The following is an 18906-nucleotide window of genomic DNA, read 5'->3' as shown; positions in this document are numbered from 1 at the left end:
ACTAAAATGTTATTTGCCTTTTCCTCTCATATTACACTGAGTATACAGTAAAGTTTCCAGAAGCCATAATGTGGTAGTACAACACATTAGATGATAAAGCAAATAAGATATTTTACTTTAGCTAAAATGTAAAGCAATGCACTTTCACACAAATTTTAATGCATTTTTCATTAAAATATTTTATGTTAACAGGAAATATGGTTACTATTATTATTTTTAAAATAGTTACAAGCTTGTATTCACACTGATCTGATTTTAAATATAGGAGGAATATTTTATATAATAATTTTGTATATAGCAGCTTTACTGAATTCTAATATCACAGTTGTAAATGCACAATGGTCAAACATAAAATCAGTTTTTCAAAACAAAATAGTAGAACAAGATAAATAAGCAGAGAAAATATGTATCACTGGAACTAATACAAATAACTTTTTAAACTAAAAAAAAATCAACTTCATATAAAAAGTCAACACTCTTACAGAGGCATCAGAGAGATTAGAGAAAGTATTTCATAAATAAAACAAAAACACAATGCCATGGAAAAGGTACAAATGAGTACAAGGGACAGCTCTTAGAATTTCAAATAATTGCCCAAATAAATAATTCAGGAGAACCATTGAAAGATGAGTTCAAGTAAGTCAACCACTTTTATGAAAACCTAATAAAGTTCTCTACTTTGGAAGGAAAGAATTTTGTTAGTATTATATCTCTATGTCTTGCATTTTGTTTTTTAGTTCTAATTTACCTACCCAAACTAGTCAAAGCAACTTCTTGATATTATTGAGACCAAATAGTTCTGGTTTGTTTTAATTTACTATGTAAAATATTCTTAACTTTTCCAAACTAAATTAAATTTAGCCCTCCCAGGCAATACGTGGTGTACAAAGAGCATTAATTGTTTGTTTGTTTGTTTGTTTGTTTGTTACTCACTGTGATGGTAAATTTTATATGTGAACCTATTGGACCACAGAGTGTTCTGAAGTGGGAAAATATTATTCTGGGTGTGTCTGTGAGGACTTTTCAGGGTGAAATTAACATTTGAATCCTGAGACTGAGTAAAGCAGTTTGCCACCCCACACCAATGAAAGCAGGCCTCATCAATCAATGGAAAACCTGAACAGAGCAGAAAGGCTGACTAAGAGGGAATCCTTCTACCTCACTGCTTGATCTGGAACAGCAATTCTTTGTGTTGTTTTTGTTGTTGTTTTTTTTTTGTTTTTTTCCTGCCTTCAGACTCTAAAGGACACATCTGTCTGAATCTGGAGCCCACCAGCTCTAGGAGTGAAATATACCATCAGCACTCCTGGGTCTCCAGCTTGCCAATTGCAGATCTTGGGCCTTGTTGGCCTCCATAATTGTGTGACTCAATTCAAAATGGCCATCCCATGTCTCCATAATTTGGTGAAAATAGGATGCTCCTTGAACATTAGGTAAATCAGGGAAATGTATCATTATAGAAAAAAATGAACAGACAGAAATCAGGAGAACTGGGTCCTAGGTCAGTCTCTGCCAGGACCTCGCCAGACACTGCGAATTACTTCAACTATCTAGAACTCAGTTTCCAATATCTATAAAATGTGGGGTTTGAGGAAATGAACACTAAGATCATTTTCTGCTTTGCAATTCTATGACTTTTCGGAAACTGAATTCTAGATAGGTGAAGTGATTTACAGTGTCTGGAGGGGTCCTGGCAGAGACTGGCCTGGGACTCAGTTCTCTTGATTCCTGTTTCTTTATTCTTTCTATAATGAAACCTTGCCCTACTTTACCTAATGTTCAAGGATCAGACTATTTTCATCAAATTATATAGACATGGGATAGTTATTTCTCACTATTTGTAATTTAGCCAGAACAAATAAAACCACCATGAGATATCACCTCACACCTGTCAGAATGACTATCATCAAAAAAAGCAACAAACAACAAGTGTTGGTGAGGATGTAGAGAAAAGGGAATCCTCTTGCACTGTTGGTGGGAATACAAACTGGTGCAGCCACTGTGGAGATCAGTGTGGAGTTACCTCTAAAAACTAAAAATGGAACTGCCATATGACCCAGTGTTTCCACTTCTGGGAACATATTAGAAGAAACCTAGAACACTAATTTGAAAGAATATATGCACCCCTGCATTCACTGCAGCATTATTTACAGTAGCCAAATTTGGAAGCGGCCAAATGCCCATCAGTAGATAAAGTGGATAAAAAAAAGCTGTGGTACATTTACAGAATGGAATACTACTTGGCTGTAAAAAAAAGAAAGAAATCTTATCTTTTGCGACAGCATGGATGGACCTGGAGAGTATTCTGCAAAGTGAAATAAGCCAGTCAAAGAAAGACAAATACCAAACAATTTCACGTATGTGTGGAATCAAAAGAACAATATAAAATAACACACACTATATAGACAGGCTCATATAGAGAGAGAACAGACTGAGAGTTGTCACAAGGACGGTATAGGGGACTGGGTGAGAAGGGTGAAGGAATTAAGCAAAGAAAAAAAAGAGACTTATGGACACAGAAAACATATGGGGATTGCCAGAGTGGGATGGGGGAGGTAGAAAAATATAAAGGGGGAATAAATGGTGATGGAAGGAAACTTGACTTGGGGTGGTAAATACACAATATAATATACATATAATGTATTGTAAAATTGTATACCTGAGACCTGTATAATTTTATGAATCAATGTTATCCCAATACATTCAAAATAAATAAATAAAATAAAAATAAATAAAATCTAAATAATTACTTAATTTATTGTTTTATTAGATTTGTTATCAAAGTGCTAGAATATAATCATTTATTCTTTTATCACAATTTGTATCATTCATTTTTCTATTTTTTTACTTGTTGAAATACTTTTCCTTCTTCAAATTCACTGCCCTTTCTTAAGTAAAGCTTTCTCCTCTAAGCAGAATTTGCCTCAGCTTATTTTGGCTTTCCACTGAATAATTTTTCCTCATATTTTTGTTTAAGTACACAGTGTACTGCATTATAAATTATTTATACATCTCTTCCCTCATATTTTGTTTTAAGTACATAGTGTATAGTATTATAAATCATCTATTTATACATCTCTTTCACTATTAAGCTAGGAATTCCTAGAGGATAAAGACTCGTCTTTACCCCCCTCCTTCCAGCCCCTATCCCACCCCAGGCCTTCACCACACTATTGTCTGTGACCATTGCTTATGCATATAAGTTCTTTGGTTAATCTCTTCCCATCTCCCTTGCTTCCCATCTGTGATAAGTCAGTCTGTTCTACCCCTCATTGTCCCTGGACCTATTTTGTTCATCAGTTCATTATGTTCATTAGATTCCACTTATAAGTGAGATCATGTGATATGTGTCCTTCTCTGATTGGACTATTTCACTCAGCATAAACTCTTCAGGTTTCTCCATGCTGTCTCAAAGGGTAAGAGATCCTTCTTTTTTATAGCTGCATAGTGTTCATGGTATAAATGTACCACAGCTTTTGTACCCACTCATCCACAGATGGGCACTTGGGCTATTTTCAGAACTTAGCTATTATAAATAACACTGCTAGGACAGCCTGGTACCGGCACAAGAACAGGCATATAGATCAACTGAACAGAACAGAAACCCCAGAAATTGACCCACATCAGTATGCTATTTGACAAAGGAGGCAAGAGCATACACTGGACAGTCTCTTCAATAAATTGCATTGGGAAATGGACAGGTACAAGCAAAAAATGAAACTAGATTACCAACTTATACTATACACAAGAATAAACTCAAAATGAACTAAAGACTCAAACGTAAGTTACAAAACCATAAAAATCCTAAAAGAAAACAAAGAAAGCAAAATCTCAGCTATCTCATATAAGAGAATTTTCACCAACACATCTCCTAGGGCAATAGAAACAAAGGAAAAATAATAAATACATGGGACTAAATCAAAATAAAAAACTTCTGCCCAGCAAAATAAATGATCACCAAAATGAAAAAGGAATCCACTGTATATGAGAACATATTTTCCAATAGCATACCTGATAGATAAATATATAAAGAACACATATAGCTCAATAAAAGAAAGACAAATCACCCAATTTAAAAAATGGGCACAGGACCTGAAAAGGCACTTCTCCAAAGAGGTTCACTGATGGCCAAAGATGTTCCATGTCACTAATCATCAGAGAGATGCAAATTAAAACTAGTAGGAGATAATACCTCACAACTTCCAGAATGGCTATCATCAATAAATCAACAAACAAGTGCTGAAGAGGATGTGGAGAAAAGGGAACCCTAGTACACTGCTGGAGGGAATGCAGATTGGTACAGCCACTATGACCCTCATTCTTGATATATTAGCTGGGCAGAGAATTATAGTTAACAGTTCATTTCTTTCCACAGTATGAAAATATTCATAATCATGATCTCCATTGTTTTTGTTGAGCTTTCCATAGTCAATCTAATTACAGTTCTTTTGTATCTAATCTTTCTTTGCTATTTAGTTGTATATTATACTAGAGGCCTGGTGAAAAAATTTGTGCATGGATGGGATTCAGCCAGCGCGCCCCAATGGGTGTCCATAGGGCCGAGCTGGTGGGGGGGTGGAGCTGCAGGTGTTTGGCTTGCTGCCTCCCCCCTCGATTGGGGTGTTGGGGGCCAATTGGGGTCAGGGCCAGCTGGAGGGAGGAGCCACGGGCAGTTGGCCAGCTCGCCCCACCCCTGATCAGGGTGGGGGGGCCAACCGGGGGCTGGGCAGGCTGGCCGGGGGCAGAGGGAGAGGGGCCAGAGGTGATGGGGGCCTGGATCAGGCTGGTTGGCTGCCGCAGTGCATGTCATAGCCACCAGTCATTCTGGTGGTTCTAGTCATTCTGCCAATCCGGTTACTGAGCTTTTATATCTCTATATAAAATAGAGAAATATGCTAATTAACTGGGACGCCATAACAGGTGGGCCGGACAGGAGGAGGCAGGGTGGCAGGGGCTTCGGCATGTTTGCGGTGGGGGAAAGCCTGATCAGCAGTGGCCACAGCTGCTTCAAGGGCCAGAGAGGGAGTCAAGGCCAGACTGGCAGTGGCTAGGCTGCTGCAGGGCCTGGAGAGCGAGGCAGGGCGGACTGGCAACTCGAAAGTGGGCGGTGCCACGAGATTTCGAATTGCACATGCTGGGCTCCTAGTATATAGATAATTGCTCTGATTTGATGTACTGGTGTTTCATTAAAATATGTCTAGGTGTGGAATTATTTATTCTTTTTTTTTCAAATATATTTTTATTGATTTCATAGAAGAAGGGAAAGGGATAGAGAGATGGAAACATCAATGATGAGAGAGAATCATTGATCACCTGCCTCTTCCATGCCCCACACTGGTGACTGAGTCCACAACCCAGGAATGTGCCCTGACCAGGAATATAGGCTGAAGCTCAACCACTGAGCCTGCCAGCCAGGCAAATTATTTATTTTTTATAGAACTTATGTCTCTTGAAGATTTAAAAAATTAATTCTTAACCCTTTGCACTCGCTTGCTTTTTCTCGATTCCTTTATTCTAATGCTAACCGTGTCGAGGCACACTCGACATCCGAGTGCAAAAAGTTAATATTTTTAATCATGTTTTCTGAATATAGATGTCCGTATTTGGTATATTTTCTTATGAAAAGACTATCAAACATATGTGGGGTATTCTTATTCTATTTTCTCTGTCTGCAAACCTGTCTTTCATATTTCTATCCCTTTTCTCTCGGCTGAATTACAGATGATTTTCTCCAATTAATCTTTTTGTCTTCTAACATTCTTCACTTCTTAACTAATCTCCTGTAATGTATTTTTATTGTGATATCATTTCTACAGGCTTTCTTCTGTGAGATTTTCTCATGAACCTGAATTGTGGAATGTCTGTTTAAAGTGGTTTTATATTTGCTTTTGTTAGACACTCATTGCTTTGGAACCTATAGTTATCTTAATTATTGAGGTGGAGCTTTCATTGACAATTTAGACCCTAATATTAAAAGGCTTGAATCCAGGTGTACAAGTTCTTCTTCTTCTTTTTCAGTCCAGAGTGTAAGCAGAGAGATTTATTGTTATGTATCTTCTTCCTAAGTTAGAATATATGTTTTATGTCAGTTTACCCTTTTACTGAGGTTTCAGTTCACTTTATGTGCATCAGTCTCTTTTCCAACTTCTTCCAAAAGTGAGGTTATTGAAATCCAAGTACTGAATATACTGAGTCTGATACTCAACATGTTTATCTACCATGCCTTATGGTTTTCAAAGATTCAACCCATGAATTGACAATGTTTTATTTTTACTACCTAAGGATTCTCATTCAATCTTGTTAGTTCAGCCACATATTTCATATATTGTTGCACTAACTATCATATCTGTAGTTATTCACCATGGGAGAAATATTAAACTACGTTAGTCTACACTATTTTACCGGAATCAGCTGGGCTAGTACTGTGTATCAATATCAATTCTTTATATGTTGAAAGCTCACCAAGCATTAAGACATCATAGGAAGATAAGACAACACTTCTCAATTATTAGCTTTTAATTTAAACTTCTGTTATGGTAATGGCAAAAACGATTTCTCCATTTACAAGTGGTAGAAAACCAGAGGATTATTTGCTTTGTCATAAAATATTTAGCAAAACTTAGAACCGATACGCACAAACTTCTAGCTATACTTATAAGATCTTCCTATATATTACACACCTTAAAAGAGCAGAAATTAATATCCAGGTCATAATAATAAAACAATTTACATGGTTCCAGAGATGTTACTAATAAAAGAGTAATGAGTAAAAGATAACAATGGTAGAATTATATTAAAGTGAGGATTATGGGCAAGTTCTTCCAAAATCTGAAATAAAAAAAGAAAATAAATTATTCACAGCCATTTGAATTTAGAGAAGCTCAATAATCATTTTTGGTATTTATCATGCTGCATTCATACATACCACTTGAATGTGAAATTTCAAGTACTGTGTGCATGAATTAGGTGAGAAAATACCTTAAAGCAGAATATATTTCAATAGTCATTGATAAAAGAATGAAGCATTATCAAGGAAAATGACTTGATATTGCTTCCTAAAAAGTGCCAGCTATTATCATGTAATTTCTAAGTTCAGTGTAAAACTGTAGCAGTATTTTGAAAATTAAATTAAAAATATAACTTTTATATTTTAAAAGTCATTTACTTGCTTCTTGTCCCTTCCTTCCCAGGATTACATGAAATCTAAGGCTTGAAATCCCAAATAAATTATTTTGTCATAGTTTTTTTTTATCTATTTGCTAGTTACACGTGATATCTAGATACAAATTCTTATGAACAAATGGGTTTGTTGTGAAGAGGCAGAAATAAAAATAACTGCATGAATGATCAAATGTAATTTAAAAATGACTTCTCTTTCAATGACTGAAGAGTAAAAAGCTTACTTAAATAAAAAAATTATAGTCACAGTGTTTTAAGTCTTAAATACATAAATTTCAGATGTATTTTATTCCATGCTATTTTTTAAGTGATGAGGATCATAGGAAGATTTCAGACTCTTACTATAAGTTCATCATATTCTTAATTGTTTTCTTATCAAATGAAACTATATGTTAATAAGCAGATAGGATAATTTCTAATTTAGATCTATAATTCTAGGCAAAGAAAAACAAGAAGATAAAGATGGTTCAGCAGACAATGATCTTTTCCACCTCAACTAAGGGTGTGGCTGCAATGTAGATTAACTCAAAGATCTAAACCCAAACTCTGTATGCTTCTTAAATTTCTTTTTTACTTTGGTAAAATGGTAATGTTGAAATGCCTCTTAATAACCAAACATACTAAACAAAGTTATTTATTAAGATAACTAGATCAGGATTCTGAGTACAACAACCCCTTATTTTCTGTAGAAATATGGAGTTTATAAATTAATCTCTACAAAGAGGTCTGGTAATATATCCCTAAGTAAACTGATGTCCAAAGAAGCATATAGACTTTCCCAAGCACAAATAACTAATTAATTTCAGATAGGATTAAAACTCAGTCATTATTTCCTCTAGAGCAAGAACCTCATCAGACACTGGAGGAGAAGGGTAAATAATTGAATAACCCATCTTTGTCACAATCCTTCCTCCTTCCCTATAATCTAAAGTATAATTTCCTCTGGAATATATGACAAAAAAATTGGAATAGAACACTTTACAAAGAAGCAGTGTGAGTTATAATCCATGTATGATTATGTGATCCCCCAATGACCCAACCTTTCTGCTGATAACAACTATAAACTCTAAACAAAGTATAAAAAAGACAGCTACCATTTGTTTACTAGGGAGAGTAAACAAATATAAACAGACTATGGAAAGAGTCAAGCATGAAGAGGCAACAACATGGGTGTGAGTTTTCAGGTTTTATCCCCCCTGCCTTGGCAGCATTTGACCTTGAACCACAGCTGCAGAGTCACACACAGTGTGAGTAGCTCAAGTTCCAACAGCTAACCTTTTTTCTGGCCACAGGGAACAAGGAAAGGAACATGGGTGGGCTGGGGGTGAGGGCAAGTAGCAGAAAGCTAGGGAAAGAAGTCTTAATTCTGGGGATTAACTCACACAAGTCTCAGCCTAACTGCCTTTATAAGAATGAAAATGAAGTGATGTTTTAAGAAACTGAACCAAAACTTGAGCCACTATTCTCAGAAGGGGAGATTAAATTTATAATTTACATATAACTGGATTGATTGCTAAAAGAAAAATGAGAATATTTTCACAGAATTATAGCAGAATTCATAACTTAATAATAAATCATTCACAATGCCCCTTCGTGATCCCAAATTAACTGACATACAAAGAATTAGGGAAGGGAGCCATTCTTTCTGAGGGAAAAGACAATTAACAGATGCCAAAGCAAGGTGATGTAGATATTGAAATGATCACACAGAACTTTAGAGTAGCTATTATACTATGATCTATGGGGTAATCCTATATAATAAAGAGGTAATATGCAAATTGATTATCACACCTTCACAAGATGGCGGCCTATGACCAGGCCGGTAGAGATGGGGCAGTTGGGGGTGACCAGGCAGGCAGGCAGGTGAGCGATTAGGAGCCAGTGGTCTAGGATTATGAGAGGGATGTTCCGGATTGGAGAGGGTGCAGGCTGGGCTGAGGGGACCTCCCCCAACCCCCTGTGCATGAATTTCATGCACCGGGCCTCTAGTTTATATATATTACCCTAACCCTAATATGTATATTAGAAAAAAATAGAAAATCTCAGCAAAAACATAGAGAACAATAAAGAAATTTTAGAACTAAAAATCACAATATCTGAAATTTAAAAATGTACTGATGGACTCAGTAGCAGAATGGATGGGATAGAGAAAAATGTCAGTGAACTTGAATATAAATCAATAGAAATTACCAATCTGAAAAACCAATAATAAAGCAAAAAACAAGAAGGCTTAAAAAATGAATAGATCCTCAGAGAGCTTTGGGACAATATAAATAGGCTTAACATGTACAATTGCTGCCCCAGAAAGAAGAGAAAAAGAGGTAGGGACAGGAAACTAAAAAGCCCTATCCAGTTTGGCTCAGTGCATAGAGCGTTGGCCTTTGGACTGAAGGGTCCTGGTTTCGATTCTGGCCAAGGGTACATACCTCAGTTGCAGGCTTGATCCCCTACCTGGTGCCCCTGCTGGAGGCAACCAAGACATATTGATGTTTCTCTGTCTCCCTCCCTCCCTTCCACTCTCTCTAAAAACTCAATGGAAAAACATATTCTCAGGTGAGGATTAAGAAAGAAAGAAAAAAGGAAGAAAGAAAAAAGGAAGAAGAAAGACAAAAGGAAGAAGAAAGGAAGGAAGGAAGGAAGGAAGGAAGGAAGGAAGGAAGGAAGGAAGGAAGGAAGGAAGGAAAGAAGGAAGAATGAAAGGAAGGAAGAAAGACCTTAAAAATTTTAAAACAAAGTATACATTTACAGATTCAAGAAGGTAAGTAACTCTCAAACAGGATAAATAAAATAAACCAAAAAAACATGTCTATACAAATTGACATGTTACATAGAATAGAAAATTTTAAATGTTTGCAGAATTATTAGTACTATACACAAATTAACTCAAAAAGGATCAAATACCAAGATGTAAAGAATAAAACTATAAAACTCTTAGAAAACAATATAAGTGTAAATCTTTATACGTTGGATTAGGCATTGTATTTGAGAGATGGCAACTAAAAACAAAAAACAACCTAAATAAATAAATATATTGGGCTTCATCAAAATTGAAAATTATTATGCTTTAAAGGACACTATAAAGAACCTGAAAATACAACTATCAAAATGGAAGAATATGATAGCAATCACATATCTAATAAGAGACTAATACTAGAATATATAAAGAACTGTATAATGCAATAGTAATGAGACAACCAAATTTTTTAAATAGGCAAAGGATTTGAATGGACATTTCTCCCAAGAAAATATACAAATGGCAAATAAACACAAGAAGAGATGCTAAAAGTCATTAAGAAAATGCTCATTAAAACCATAATGTGATATTGCTTCACACCCACTAGGATGGCTAAAGTCAAAAGGTCAGATAATAACACATGTTAACAACTATGTGGAGAAATCAGAACCCTGGAAGGCATGTAAAATGTTAGTCACTCTGGAAAACAGGCTGGCAGTTCCTCAAAATGTTAAATATAAAGTTAGCATTTGACCCATAAATTCTAATTCTATATAAAAATACTCAACAAAAACTGAACTATGTCCACACATGAACTTGTACAAAAATATTGAGAAGTAGGAAGAAAGCCAGAAAAGAAGGATGTTACAGAATATCAGAGAGGAAAATTATCAGAAAGATGCAGGGTCAACATTTTCAAATTCCAATTTGTGTTTACAACATTTCAGATAAGGCAACTGAAGGATTCAATCCAGAGGAGGTAAAACCACAAGATAGGAGCAGAAATAACGTTTTCTGATATTTGGAGGCTAATTATATACAAAAGAGCAGATTTTTGTGTGTGTGTGGATTCAAAAGCCAGAAATAGAACTAATGTGTAGAAGGTCCAGAAGAAAAGAATTTAGCTCAACTTATGGAAGAAAAATTCTGCATTTTTTTTCAGAATTATCCATAGACAAATGAGCTGCCCCAGTGAAAGTTGCTAGTACTAGCCTGATGGGTCACATATCAGAGGTCAGAGGACGAGGGTCCATATACCTATCAGCATCATCTAGAAGTACTTAATAAGTAGTGGGTTTAATAATATGTAATTGCCAATATTTAGCCATTTTAACCAATAAAAATGGCAATTTTATATGATTCAACCTAGTATTTATTGAATGAAAAATCTAATGAAAAAATAATGAATTAATATGGGTCTAGGAAGTCCTCTTAATTTTCAGTGAATAAAAATAGTTACTTAAAAAAAAATCAGTTCTAAAAGAACTAAGGGAAACAACAACACAAATTGACTACCGTTTGCCAGAAGAAAAAATGTTTCCTTCTACCTGCAAGTGAAAATTTTTGAGGGAGTCCAAAGGCCAATATTATAGTTAAGTTTCAGGTATATATTTAGTTACCTGGGTAAATTTACTCAATTTTGCATTGAAAATCTATTGTAAGTTTTATAAATTAAAAAGCAAAATTATTATTATTAATACTATTTCTAAAGTGTCACCTCATAAATATATGTCTGAGTCAGGAAATCAATAGCAAAACACATTTTTTAAAATTTAAAAGTATAAGATCTTATTTACCAAGTCAGCTTAATATAATTTAATTTCCATTAGCTTTCATCATTCATTTATAAGAGTCTTAAAACTACTCAGAAGGAAAGAAATTGCTAGTTGTTAGTTTTTTTGTTTTTAATGATTCCAAGTTACTCTGAGTATAATTTTCTCCTGCTGTTGCCTGGGAGTCATAAATGTCACTACAAGTGCAATTTTTTGTTCTTATTTTGATTTCTATTGAATAAGCCTTTCCCTTTTCAGCCACTTAGTGTCACTCTATTGCAACCCAAATTATAGTCTAAATTACAAAGACAAAGCTCTCTTTTCCTCAGCCACAGTGAATTTGGACTTCCTGGAGCATAAATTGTTCCCTAGGGCATATAAGACTCAATCTTTCATTTTTTTTCACATTCTTCATTCAAGAGAATTTCTGGCAAAATTATGCAATGGGAAAAGAAATATTTTTCTTCTTCAACATTTCATTGCAGTTATACTCTAAATTATTTTCATTATTCTGTTAAGAATCCAATTAATGATTAGTATGACTAACATCTGAATAGAAAGTAAACACATGAGTATTAATAATATGCTGAGGTACCTGCAGCCATTTTCTGGATCTAGATATTAACCTTGTCAAACACTGTACTTAACATTTTTTTTTCCAGCCAGACATCTGTAGATGAGCTAATGATTATCTAGATGTAATTTTGTTCAAAATTCTCCTAAGCACTTTTATTTCCTGATGGAAAGACTAGTTCAGTCTCTTTATTCTGGTGTATATTTCAAGTCCTCACAATCTGGTCCTACATCCTTGCTTCTAGCCACATTGTAGCTCTGGTTGCCATTTTCCAACCGTGTCCTACATAATCATGACTCTGTACCTTTGTTTGCTCTGTTCTTTACACCTGAGATGCCCTTGCACTTCAATTTACCTCTCTGCATCCTTCAGGATTCATCTCCAATATTGTTTCCTCCAGGAAACCTGTTATAAAATAAACATAACATTTTAAACACACAACATCCAATGTCAGAAATATGTTATCATTCTCCAGTTAATACTAGTATTTTCTAAGTGTGGAGAAATGTTTTCTATAATCCATGTTCCCCACAACATATTTCCTCTTATGTCTCATTGTCTATAACTGAGTCACTGGTCCAAATGGGAAGGAGATCATTGGACAGGTTAAAAGCAAAAATGTCATATCATGCCTAAACCAATTATTAACAAAGTAAATTAAAGGTCACCACAACGGTTCAGCCACTCATGGGGATGGAAGAAGAATACGTAATTCAACAAAACCAATGTTAAAAGAAGGGAGGAGTAGATTTTGAATACACAATCATTTTTTTCAGCTCTTTATGATGCAAAATTAATTTCTTTTCTAAAAAATTCCAATTACATTTTCTTTCCACAGTTATCAAAGAAAACCCATTCCAGTCAGGTCGTGTTAGCAATGAGGAACAGAATTGAGATTTCATCTCTGTATCCCCAGCACCTGGCACACATTAGATTCCAGCAAAGATCTGTGGAAGCAAATTCTGTTTGCGTGACATCACTGATATACTGCAATAACAGAATGATGACTCTAGCCCATGTCTAGAAGGAAGTAAAGTGGAAGTTAAAGGGAGAAAAACATTGTGTATGCATACTGCTGGCAGTCACAGTCATTGTTTCTAAGTTCAACTATAACTTACTAGCTACATGAGCTTTGGCAAGTTACATAAGTTTCATAGCTTCACTTTTTCCATCTGTAAAATGGGAAGGCTTTACAAGAAATTAAAATATGGTAAGGCTTAAGTGGATGTTTGTATATTGCTTAGCCCAATGACAGAGATTTAGTAATTAGTAGGTACAGTTAGTACAATCTCTTTGGATTAGAAAGCCAGGGCTGTTCGGTTGGTGCAAGGTATGAAAATAAAATAAGCTTTCTGGGGCATTATTCTTTCCACAAACCAAACAAAGCCAGTTCCAGACTGATATATGGGCCTAGCAGGACACATTTGCCTTTTATTAACTGTCATGGCAACCAAGTTAGCAAAAGTGATAAATTATGAATTCTCCTATTTCCTCTTCTGGATTTAAAACAGCAAAATACTTAAAAAGTATTTTTTGACTATTTGTTTTAAAGAAACATGAAATCTATTTTTTATGCAAAAAGGGAAAAGACAAGGCACCCCAAAATGAAAATACAGTAGGAAGTAATGTGAGATGTGAAGGGAAAACTATGTATTTTTTTCTTCACATATCTAAAAAGGTTTGAGTAGTGTTTTATAAAACCAAATTTGGAAGTTAGAATCCTAAAATTTTCATATTTGACAAGAAAAATTCCACTGAAATTTGTGAAAGGAACTAAGACATAGATTTTAATACCTATTACATTGTATTTAACAGAGCAATAAACTCAGCTGTTTAGCAACTGCAATGTTTATCCATCGGTTTTCAAAACACAACCAGAATTTGCAACTTTTAGCAGTTCAATCATGTTACCAGTTAATAAAACAACTCTATTCTTACTCACATCTAACCTAAGCATGCTTTGTCAATTATTACCATAAGCAGTAGCCCTTACAGCAAATGTTTAACTCCAAGTTATGTCAAAGCACTCTTCGGAGTGATATAATTTGTGTTAAATCTGCAAAGGACTACATTTAATGGTCCATTTCAGACATGGCCTCTTAGTTGCTGGTACAATCTAGTAATGAATGTAGAACAAACCAATGTCAAGTTTTTTTCCATTCAAAATGCCTTAGAGACACCCTCTCCCCAACCTGATCTAGGTTCATCTAAATATTGTCTTTGTAACAACCCTGATCCCTTTCTTCCTTCAGCATTCTTTTTCTCATTGACACTCTCTTATATACTTGTAACATGTTGGTCAGTAAAATTCCAGCAAAAAATAACCTAAAATTTTACTTATTTTTCCCCTTTCACAATAGCTAGAAAATGCCTTCACTCTAGAAGAGTGTCTGGTCTCCAGTTCCCACAGCAGCTTTCTCTCTAGTCAGCCAGCTGCTTGTGATGCTCTTTAGCCAGTCTCTCCACCAGCTCATCCACTTATTATTAATTAACCAATTAGTTCAATTATTCAACAAATATTTACTGGGGGCTTCTAGTATGTGAAAGGCACTCTTTTAGGTACTGGAGTTACAGGGTGAACACAAAAGGCAAAATTCCCTTTCCTCACTACGTTTTCATTCCAGAGGAGACGAATAATCAGTAATAATCATAAATGTAACATGAAAAATAGGCATTTCCCAAAATTCTTGGGAAAACATAAACTACAGAAGGAGGATAGGAAGTGTTGGCCAGGGAAGAGGTTGTTGTAAGATCAGGTATGGTAGTCAGCGAAAGCCTGTCTGAGAATGTGGCATTTGAGCATTTGAGCATAGGTGAGGGAGTAAGTCATATGGACAAATGAGTAGGTGCCCTGCAGATGGAAGGAACAGCAAATGCAAAGGCCTAGGAGAATACCTGGGAATTTCTAGGAAAAGCAAGGAGGCCAGTGTACCTGGAACAGAATGACTCAGGAGGAGACCAGTAGAACATGAGGCCAGAAAGAAAAGAGAGGACAGACCTTGTGAGGTTTTGTAAGTCACTTCAGAGACTTCCCTTTTTCACGAAGGGAAATATGAAACCACTTGAGTTTTGTGCAGAAGAGTGACAGGATCTAACTTATGGAGGAGAACATCACTGTGGTTGCTATGTTAAGAGTAGATTGTGAGCAGGCAAGGTAAAGCAGAAAGACTTGCTAGGAAGCTATTGAACTAATTCAGGTGACAGATGATGGTGATTGGTGAGTAATTCAGGTGAAGAGTTTCTGGCGAAGGTAATAAAAAGTGGTGGGGATTGTATATATCTTAAAAGTAGAAACTACAGAATTTGCTGGTTGATGGTAGATTGCCATCTCTCTCTATGAAAGAGAGAGCTCAAAGATGTTTACAAGTCTTTTGAGCCTGAAAACCAAAGCGAAAGATTTACTGATATAGGAAAGATCAATGGGAATAAACAGGTAGAGGGGAGATGGGAAAATCAGAAGCTAGATTTGAGGCAAGTTTACTTGCAGAAGTCTAATAGACACATCCAAATGGTGACATAGAGTTGGCAGTTGGTTAAACAAATTCAGGAAAGAGATCTGGACTGGACATATGCATTTTGGAGCTGTTAATTTCTAGATGAAAATCTATGAGACTGAATAAAATTCCCCAAAATGTGAAAGTATATAGAAAAGAAAGAAGTTGAAGCTCAGTCTTAGGGTAGCCCTAACATATTAAATCTAAAGGGATGAGGGAAAATGGGAGAAAGCAGTCAATAAAGTGGGAGAGAAATCAGTAAATGTATTCTTCTGGAAGCCAGGTGAAGAAAGTAAAAGAGAAGTGAGTACCCATGTCAAAAGCTGGCAATTAGATCAAGTAAGATGAAGACTGAAAACTGACCATTGGTTTAGTAATATAATCAATATTTCTTCTCACTGGGGAGAAGAAGCAAATGATTAAACCGACAGCCAGACAGGCTGCCTTACTTAAAGTGCTCCTTACATAACCTTGGCTCCCATCATTTTCATGAACTAATCTGATTTTTTAATTCTTTATCTTGTTTTATTATGCTACAGTAATCAATTCCTTATGTCTGTGCCTTGTCTGATTTCATGTTAATATTTTCAAGTTGACTTTTACAAAAATTTTGTGAGGGAGATAAGCAAATGTTATTATCATTGTTTTGTAGAATATAGTTTGTAGAGAAGATCAATTCAGCCCAGGCCTTCTGACTACTAGAACCTTACCCTGCTCCTTTAATTCCCATAAGAAGAGGAGCTGATGCTTCCTTTTTTTTTTTTTAATTGATTTCAGAGAGGAGGGGAGAAGGAAGGAGAGATAGAAACATCAATGATGAGAGAGAATCGTTGATTGGCTGCCTCCTGCACACCCTCTACTGGGGATTGAGCCTGCAACCTAAGCATGTGCCCTTGACCAGAATCGAACCCGGGACCCTTCAGTCCTCAGGCCAACACTTTATTCACTGAGCAAACTGGCTAGGGCTGACGCTTCCTTTCTTGTTCTTTGGACCTTTCTTGATGCATTGCTCACTTCTTTTCATACCTTCTATTTATTCTTACTTAATCCCTTGAATTTTCGTCCCCGGATTTTTTTGAACAGCTGCACACCATGACCTTTAAGGACAAATATCAGTATGACTTTAGAGCTTCATGGAATTTAGACTTCTGCCAGGCTCCAAATCCAGAAGCTAGTTTTTATATCCTCTCATCTCCAGCCTTTCCTACAGGATTTACTTCCTCCTAGCATAGGAAAAAAGCTGGGTAAATGATCAGCACTGTACCATTAAACACGCATCTACCATTCTCTCTTACAAAGATGAGGATTATAGGGTCCAACATCCAAGTACCCAATAAATCTTGTGATTGTAATCTCATATATTATCACAGTCTATGTCCTCTTTCTTCTTCTTCTTGATTCTTTCTAAGAGTTTTGCTTCCTTCCACCCTTATATTCAAACATCAGAAATCCATATACTTATTAGCGAGGAGATCATATTGTTATGAAAAGCCATCATCCACGCTCAGGTTGACAGCCCAGTGATGGTAACTCACTACCATAAGTTTATGCACATAAGCATGCATGGGTACAATTATTGTTTTAATCACAAATTTTAAATAATAAAATATAAATTACAAAAATCATGCAGGCAGTGGATTGTATCACTGACAAATTTCTGGTTGCCATATTGTATATTAATTAGGCAAGATGTTTCTATTGGGGACAACTGGGTGAAGAATACATGATACCTCGGTATTTTTTTTTTAAACTGCATGTAAATCTAAAATTACATCAAAATAAAATGTTTTAAAAACTATGCAGGTAGAAAGACATTCATGGGCAGATTTCTTTTATGGAAACCATCAAACTGTTATGATGATGGGAAAGGAATGCACTAGGGAAACAACTGCATTCTACTTAGGCAGAATCTACAATGCTGGCCTTTCAGAGTGGAATGGGAAAGTCACAGAGGTAAACAGATAGACAGCAATCAGGGAAGAGAAAGGTGGTAATAAATAGATATATATATATATTTTAATTTTAGCAACAAATATAGTAGTGTTGTTTGCAGTATTACTGTGACTATAGACCCACCTTCAATCAGCTGCCACACTCCCAGTCAGCCGTCTGCTTTGGGATCATTTTTTTTCATAAGAATTATTGAATCTATGCACCTAGCTGGTCACAGTTTCAGCTTTTAAAGCTAAACCAAACATGCTGCCCTTGTTTCCATTCCATTCTTTTTAGTCATCTGACCTTCCCTTCCTTCCCTAGGAATCCGTAAGATCATTGACTCCACCTACGGAAGTGAGGCTTCTGACCCACAGCCTAATAAATAAGTTCACAAGTGAAAAGCCCATTTTTCATTCTATTTAATTACAGGCTTCAGAGACACTCCGAATGAAGGGTGTCTTAGGGACAAATAATACTGTAGGCTTGGTTTACTTATCTTCTATTGGCATTGGCACCAAGCCCTTCCTGTGCTTTGAAATTCATGGCTGTGTCTGTGGCTGCATACTAAACAGACCGAGGCCGCCACAGCCTGCTTAGCATCCAGATGCAGTTCGGCTAATCCATATACCTTAATGGCCAGTTCAGAATGGTAGTTTAGATAACTAACATGGCTGGTTTGTTTCTAGAGCAATGTATGTATGTGATCATAAATAAATTAATATATAGTCATATGAATTGGATTCAGTGAACTCTATGTGGCTTGAACTACAACATGCCTGTTCTGAATTCCAGATGACTTGAATTTGCCTATAGAAATGTCTGTATAAAATGAGCAAATTACATATAGAGAATTCATTTAAAATTAAACATACAAAAAACTAACAGTGAAAAGTAAATTTACCTTCTACCCTTATTTCCTGACTCTCCCTTTTATTTTTTATACACATTTTTATTGATTTCAGAGAGGAAGGGAGAGAGAGATAGAAACATCAATGATGAGAGAGAATCATGCACACCCCCCACTGGGGATTGAACCAGCAACCTAGGCATGTGCCCTGACCTGGAATAGAACCCTGACCTCTTGGTTCATAGATCAACGCTTAACCACCGAGCCACGCCAGCCTGGCTCAGACTCTCTCTTTTATAATTTAATAGTTTCAAGCAGAGACAGTCTATGTATATATGAGTATATATGTTTAAGTTTTATATGGTAAAACA

Source organism: Cnephaeus nilssonii (assembly GCF_951640355.1).
Source record: "Cnephaeus nilssonii genome assembly, chromosome: 3".
NCBI classification, from domain to species: domain Eukaryota; kingdom Metazoa; phylum Chordata; class Mammalia; order Chiroptera; family Vespertilionidae; genus Cnephaeus; species Cnephaeus nilssonii.
The sequence above is the reverse complement of the archived record's forward strand: the minus strand, read 5'-3'. Positions refer to the sequence as shown.